The 8583-nt window shown below is 36.5% G+C and overlaps 1 pseudogene; it reads left to right on the forward strand.

Moving 5' to 3' along the window:
• Positions 1-1262: 1262 nt before the first annotated feature.
• On the forward strand, positions 1263-2882 carry LOC111139752 (annotated as a pseudogene).
• Positions 2883-8583: the final 5701 nt, after the last annotated feature.

Here is an 8583-nt window from a genome sequence, read left to right on the forward strand (position 1 = left end):
CTCCACTCATATACAACATGTTGCTCTACAGAGAAACAGCTTTAAAAGTCTACAAAAAAACCACTAGTGCCAATAAATAAAGTCCGATATAATGAGGTATAACAGCAATATAAAAAAAATCCATCTTCTTTCACTTTGAAGTAATTGCAATTAGAAATTGAAATAGTAATTACCAAGTACAATTGTAGCAAAAATGTTTTGAAGTATTTTTCACATTTAAATACACTTTCACAATGTATTTAAGATTAATATAATAAAACACTGAAAACATTGAAATCAAAGATGTAGGTAGATGGAGAAATGTACTGTGCTCATAAATTGAGTCAAATTGTTAATATTTCAATTCTCCCCAGATTTATTTACACTTTAAATTCATTTCTAATTAAAATCCAATCAAGATAAGTGAAAAAAGTCAAGCAGAGAAAGAAAATTATCTGATGATTTCACTCATACATAGAACATAAGGAATAGTATGGAGGACTAGAGGGGAAGGGAGGGAAAACTGAATGGGAAAAAAATCTGAGAGGGAGACAAAACACAAGAGACCCTGGACTCTGGGTAACAAATTGAGGGTTACAGAAGCCAGGGAAGAGGGGGTAATCAGGTGATGGGTATTAAGAGGGCACCTGTGGTGATGAGCACTAGGTGTTATAGGGAACTAATGAATCATTGAACATTACATCAAAAACTAATGATGTATGATGTTGGCTAATTAAACATAACTATATATATATATATATATATTTCAAATCCAACCATGGGGGACTTAGTTGTTGGACATCTGCCTTTGGCTCTAGTCGTGATCCCAGGGTTCTTGGATCTAGGCCAACATCAGGCTTCCTTCTCTGTTAGGGGGCCTGCCTCTTCCTCTCCCACTCCCCCTGCTTGTGTTCACTCTCTCACTGTCTATCTCTTTCTCTCTCTATCTCTCTCTGTCAAATAACTAATTTAGTTATAAAATCTTTTTTATAAAGATTTTTATTTATTTATTTGACATTCAGACAACAGAAGCAGGCAGAAAGTCAGGCAGAGAGAGAGAGGTGGAAGCAGGCTTCCCGCCAAGCAGAGACCCCGATGCAGGGATCGATCCCAGGACCCCGGGATCATGATCTGAGCCAAAAACAGGCTTTAACCCACTGAACCACCCAGGTCACCCTAAAATCTTTTTTTTTTAAATCCAAGCAAGGTATTCATTTATTTGCTTGTTTGCTTTGTAGAGATCAACAAGCTGATATTAAAGTGCATATAGAAGCAGCTCTTTCAAGATGGTGGAGCTCTTCCAGTTGCCTAACCAGAGCTCTTCTGCAAAAGTTCTTGTGCATTAAAAGAGGGAAGCTTATCGAATGCATGGAATGAAAAGTACAGTTCTTTACCAAAAAACACCTGTTTGGAAATGCAGGCATATGGGCTCCACTGCAGAGATGCTTTTCAGAAATTCGAAACGGAGTTGACTCTTTTCTGATGAAGATGACAAACAGATAAATATAGGGTCACCCAAAATAAACTAGAGAGTTGCAATGGCCCCACTGAAATTGATGACAACAATATCCACACAAGATAGGAAAGCCTCACAGAAGCTTGGTTTCTGATTACATAACCTACTCAAGCTTCCTAAAGCACGTAAGTGGTGCATATATGGATGGTTCTACTCAAATATAGATAGGCAACGGTTTGAAGGCAATGATGACTTCTGTGTCTGTCAGGAGGAGGAGTACTTTCCTAATTTAACAACAAGAAAGTTAACAAGAATAGAAAAATCAGGTGACTTATGAGAAAACCAAAGAGAGGTTCTTGTGCATTTTTTGAGGAAGAGAGACCAGCATTAAAACAGAAATGGCAGAAAATAAGACTCCTACAACAAACAAAAGTGCAGATGATTCCCAGTTTGAAGATCTCCCAGGTGAAATTCCTTTGCTCCTGGTTATTGCAACCAAAGTTACAGATCGATTATGTGGTGTCCATGACGGTCTCTTCACTGGACAAATCGTTGCTTTGGATACTTTTAATGCTACATATAGAGTAACTTTTAATAGGGCAGGGCTTGGCACCCATACCATCCCTGACTATGAAGTTCTTAGTAATGAGCCTCATGAGACAATGCAAGTTGCTGCCATTGAACAAAAACAGGGGCCTTCCTGATTCTTTATGACTCCACCATGGTTACATTATACTCCTGCTCTCCAGTCACCAATTATGGGTGATGATTCTGTACTAACAGTCACCTTGGATAAGTAAGATTTCTGGCTCTGACATTGAAACCCTAGGTGGTTTTTCAGTACAATTCTTTATCCAAATGACCAAACTGTCAAAAATTTTCATGATTAAAAATGAACATATCAAAAAATTAAGAGCAATGAACACAGAAGCAGAAAAATTGAAATCCTATCCCATGACCATAAGCATTGAATTTCAGTGGAGATATGCAACCATCCTTCTGAAACTTGAGAAACTCAACAAGGACCTCAACAAAGTTTTGCATGAAGTGCAGCAGTACTCCTAGGAGACTTCTCCAGACCAGGGTGGGCAGTCTGCAAACCAGCCCACGGGTAGGAGACAGAGGTGTGAGGAGGAAGCCCAGGAGCTTCTCTGGCAGTCAGCTCATCCCCTGGATGGCCCCATGTTTGGAATGAAAATCTGACAGACTTAATCTCCAGCTCACTCCTACTTTATTGCAAATTAGGTGTCTGGTAGAAGGAAAGCTGAATTCCTTTGAGTTCAAATCATACACAGATTCATTAAATGGTATCAGGAGTACAATAGATGCTTCTAATACCAGTTCTTTTCAGAATAATGTAGAAACCCATGTTTCACACATTCAGAGTGGCCTGAACCAGATGGGAAGCCTGCAGGCCTTCGCTGCCAGGAACACCAACAGAGACTGAGAAACAGCCTTCCCTGTTAAAGCCACATAGGACACTAGTGTTCCTTCACCACAGCTTCCATCACCAAATGACCCACATGCTGGAAAACAAGGGAACTATACATCTCCAGTGAAGGCATTGGAACATACTGCCATGCTCCTTGAACCACCACTCCTGACTGGCATACTGTTTATTTTTCTTCCTATGATTCAGCTTCAGTAGCATCACTTATGTTACATGTTTATTGGCAAGTATTTTTCACCCAAAACTGTCTGAAAGTAAGATACTTTGACAGAAGAGTGTGCAGACCGCTTTATCAGCATGCATGAATTCAGTCAACAGGCACAGACAGCTGTTTCTTTGGCCAGTGCCCTCAGACAAGTTCCTACTGTGGGGAGCTGTGGTCTGTGGGCTTCAGTGCCAGCGGGTTAGCTCCCCCACCCTGGCTCTGGAAGAGAGCACCCTCCAGAGGCAGGAAGTTGCTTGTGGAGGAAGCCACAAGAACAGCCATGGGAGATGCAGCCTTATCAAGTATGTGGGGTGGATACCTGAAGGGTGACATGGCTCTAGAAATTATTTTAATAATCATAAATATTTTAATTTCTCAAAATTCATAAAAGAAACTTTTGTTGTTCATCTGTTGAAAGAAAAGGAAGGAGCAAGAGAAAAATAAATGACTTGCAAAATGCTACATTTCAACAAGTGGATTTGCCTTACTTTTCCAATCAATTCAGGGAAAAAAGTTCTATTGTTATGAAACTCATTTAAAAAGACTGATAATAGGGCGCCTGGGTGGTTCAGTTGTTTGAGCGACTGCCTTCGGCTCAGGTCATGATCCCGGACTTCCAGGATCGAGTCCCGCATCAGGCTCCCAGCTCCTTGGGGAGTCTGCTTCTCCCCCTGATCTTCTCCTCTCTCATGCTCCCTCTCACTCATTCTCTCTCAAATAAATAAATAAATAAAATCATTTTAAAAAGACTGATAGCACACCATTTTCATATTTTTCTTTATTTGCACAACTTTTCAAGGAGCTGGTGGTTTAAAATCGAACTGTACACAATTTATAAAGTCAAAGATTTTATAAGGAAAGCACATATAATAACCAGTACTGTGAAATGCAGGAAAAAAAGTTTGTATTTGGTTCTGGGTTTTTTTTGTTGTTTTCTTGTTGTTTTTTTGTTTTGTTTTGTTTTGTTTTGTTTTAAAGGAAAAACCCTGCCTAAAATATTAATCTTGTAAAAAGTTTGTATTTGGGATTTTCTTTATTTTAATATAAACTATTATTAAGTCAAAATACATTAAAATTGTTCTCAGATTTGGAGTTTAAGATAGAGCTGTAGACATGATTTTGATTCTTTTAGAGGTCTCATAAAATGGGACTTTTTATATGTTAATGCATATAAAACTAAAACGAGATTATTTTCTAATTTAAATTTTTGTATACTTTAATTAGTGCCATTTATACTTAGCTAAACTGTTAAGTTGATTAAGAAATGAATAAATCCTTTATTCTTAAGATTTGTTTTCTAAATTAATTGATCTTTGAAAAGAAAAAAAATGTATACAGGGAAGCAAAGGAACTAGAGTAGCCTTTAGAAAAAGAAAAAGAAGAAAGAAGGAGAAAAACAGTGTTAGAGGAGGAATCACACTACATAATTTTAAGAGTAACTCTAATTGAGTGGGTATAGTATGGACAAAAGCATAGATTCCTAGGTCGAGAGAATAAAAGAGTCCAGAAATTGATACACAAGTATATGGTCAGGTAAATAAGCCAAGGCTGTCAAATAGAGAAAAGAATGTATTTTCAGGAAATAGTGCTGGAGCTATTAAACATCCATAAGCAAAACACAGAACAAAACAAAATAAAACCACACCTCATCTTATACCTTGTACCACATACACAAATTAGCATAAAATAGAAAACAGACATAAAAGTAAAAATCTAAAAGATTTTTTGAGTAAAATTTATAAGAAAATTTTTGCAACCTTTGGTTAAGTGAAAACTCATTTCGTGGATAGGACATTACAAGTATAAGGAAAGTATAAGGAAGTATAAAGGAAAACATGGTAAATTATTCTTCATCCAAGTTAACATTAATTCCTTTGAAATGTTTTTGAAAATGCAAGGACAAACTATAAACTACTGGAGAAAATGCAAAACACATCCCTTTGCAAAGGAATGGTGCCCAAAGTACATAAAGCTTTGTGGTTTTGTTTGTTTGTTTGTTTGTTTTGAGAGAGAGAGAGCAGGCAAGTGAGGAGGGGCAGAGGTAGAGGGAGGGAAAGAATCCCAAGCAGGTTCCATGGCCAGCACAGAGACCGAAGCAGGGTTTGATTTCATGACCCTGGGATCATGAGCTAAGCCAAAATCAAGGATAGTTACCTGATCAATTTAGCCACCCAGGTACCCTTCCTTTTTTTCTTTTCTCCCCCCCCCTTTTTTTCCCTTGAGGAGGGAAGAAACTCATAACAAGAAAAAGGTCACTCTTAAAAATAGGGTTTATACAGCTGCTTCCCAAAAGAAGATAAATAGTGATCCATAAGCACAGGCAAAGATTTTCCACATTATTATTTACAGGGAAATGCCAGTTAGATCTCTGATGAGATAAAATCACACGTGTATAGGAATGGATAAAAACAATGCCATGGCAATGTCAGTTGTAGGTGAGTGTGTGAAACACCTGGAGTTTTAACATATTGCTGGGGGGAAGGAAAACCAATCACTGTGGAAAGCAAATTGGTAGTATCTTATAAAATTTAACATCCAAACCAACAATCCTACCCCTCTGAAATAATAGAAACAATATTCACTCAAAGTCTGGATGGCAGAGATACAGTGGTTATAAACACAACTACCAGAAACACAAATGCCCTTCAACTGGTGAGTGGATAATCTGTGATACTGGTATACAGTGGAATACTGCTCAGCAGAAAGATCAATAAGAGCACAATGAACTACTGATCCATGCAATAGCATAGACAAATCTAAAGTGTATTATGCAAAGTGAAAGAAACCAGGCTCTAAAAGTTACATACTATATAATTTCATTTCTATGACATCCTAGAAAAAAGGTACAGATGAATAGTTGCCAGTTTGTGACTTTGTGCAGAGGAAAACGACAGCTAAAGAAAATAAAGAAAATTTGTCATATGATGGATATATGCTATATATTGGTGATGTGGTGGGAATATTCATGCAGCTGTATACCTAAGAGTATATTTATTTCAGTAAGTACACCATCTTGGTATTTATTTATTTATTTATTTATTTATTTATTTATAAAGATTGTATTTACTTATTTGCCAGAGAGAGAAAGCAAAATCAGGGGTGGGGGACAGCAAGCAGAGGGAGAAATTGGTTTCCCAGGAACAAGGAGCCTGACATGGAACTCAATGCTAGGACTCTGGGATCATGACTTGAGCCAAAGTCAGACACTTAACCAACTGAGCTACCCAGGTGTCCCCAAGTTCTTGATTTAAAACAAGAATACAAAACAAAGTCCCTTACTGGACAAGAGCACAGAGAAAACCGTGAGAGTCCAGCAAAAGTGTAAGTTCCTTGACAACTTTAGAAAATAATTTTCATTGTTGGATGTCTGGAATGGTAAATTGGGGCTTTAGTTAAGTAATTCTGAAATATATTTACATATATTTACACAGAGGATGTCTAGAGAGATTTGGTGATCACAAAACTAAGGCTTCAATTCGAGTAGGAATTCAAGCTCAGTGACTCATTTGGCCTATTTTATTTAGATTTCTACTTCCATTTTATATCTTGATTTTCATGAAACACCTCTATTTATGCCTTATTTAATTATTAACAGTATTATGTTTTCCTCTTCCAAGTGTCTCTATTTGAACAATAACCATGTGGTCACCCTACTTAAGTACAAATACTGAGAGATACAGGTAGAAGAATGGCTTTCTCCTTATGGAGATGTTAGGAAATAGTTGCTAGGTTCATGATTAGATCTCTTGGAAGAAAATGTTGTGTCAGTCTGAAGTTACATCTTATAGTTACAAAAAAGGAAATGTGTCTTTAATACACTATCATACATCAATTAAAAGTTTGCTGAACATCCTACATGCCTTGGTCAGCACTTTTCTTCCCACCAATTTAGTTACTTTATTTAAATAGGGAAATGAAGTCATTAATGAAAATGAAGTCTAAAACCATATTTGGCACTGGCACATCTGTATTCCTATTCCACAGAGCATTAACAGAAAGCCAAAAACAAAGGAACAAATAAAAACAACAAAAATAAAAAGAGTGAGGTGATGAGGTGATTGTGATGAGGTCAATCATGACCCCTTCTCCCACAGTCTAATGAAATTGAGAAACAGATTCTTCCCTGTGTTTTGTTCATTGCTCTAAGGGCATAAAGAAAGCACAAATTAGGGCAGTCTTTAAAGTACACCCTAAAAATTCCATTGAGAGGGAGTCATGGCCCCTTTTAAAGGAAGAAAGAACATTTAAACTGAATTTATCCTACTTTGTGCCTTAAGGAAATAAGATGAACTTGGAACAATTACTGAATTCCAATGAAGCTGCTGAGATTCACAGGGAAGATGACAGGTCTAGTACATTCTCAACACTACTGGGCTGAAAGACAAAGTCCAATAAATGGATTAGATATTGCCTTTTTTGATAACTGATGAAACATAAAACAAGTTTGACTGTTGAGGGAATTAGAAATCAAAATATAATGTTTCAGACTATGCCTTTGAGAGTATACGTATTAACCCCATTTCCCCTCTTTGGGTTTTATTAAACCACACAAAACCATTAAAGTATTTCCTCTTCTAGGATGTAGTAAATCTTTTTAGCTTGGAAAATTAATTCTCCAAATCCCTGTGTGAAACATCTGAATTTTTCCATCTGTAGGTCTAAAATAGCCATAATTCCAACAGTGATTTGAAGAATTAGACAACCATTAGAAGAGCAGTTAATACTCAGAGAAAGCTGGTGTAGTTCCAAAGCAGTGTTAACGTTGTAAGCTCCATTTGGGATATTTTACACAATGGTCAGTTAGTCCTAGTTGTAAAGTAGGAGAAAAAACATAATTTACCCCCAAAAATAGGTGAGTCCTTTTTTAACAAAGCGGATATATGCTAAAGTGTTCCAGAAAATGTATGGAGAAAGCAGATCTTGGCAGAAAAATATAATAGAGGGAGGTGGCTAAAATCTGAGTTAATTCCATCAGAAGCGGACTTCATTACTTGGATTCTAATACGTGTTTGGGATCTGGCATGGTGGGGTGGGAAAAAAGAGTATATTCTCTTCTATAAAAAATGTATGGAATAAACCCAGTAAGTTTATGCCATATCAGTTGAGGGATATGACAGTATTTGGCAGAAGGATCAACATTCTTCAATAAATAAGCATTGGCCCCAAATAAGTTCTTGCATTAACAAATAATCCATGTTAACCTAAATTTCTCCTAAAGTGTCACTGTGGGATTCACTTAAAATATTCTTTCATCCTTTAAATAACAACACAATAACAATTTGTTGTTTAGATTCCTTCACTTACTTTTGCATTATTTGAATTTTTTTATGTTGGATTATATGATTTCATTTTGGATTTTGGTATTCAATTTTATATGCATTTTAAATTTTAGAATCTATTTCTTTCTTTTCCATATGTTGTACCACTTATTCCTTTAACTTCTTCATTCCATAACTTTTTAAACTTTTTTTATTTTTTTAATTTCTTTTCAGT

Source organism: Enhydra lutris, unplaced genomic scaffold (genome assembly GCF_002288905.1).
Source record: "Enhydra lutris kenyoni isolate GAN:26980312 unplaced genomic scaffold, ASM228890v2 scaffoldscaffold115, whole genome shotgun sequence".
Classification (NCBI taxonomy): domain Eukaryota; kingdom Metazoa; phylum Chordata; class Mammalia; order Carnivora; family Mustelidae; genus Enhydra; species Enhydra lutris.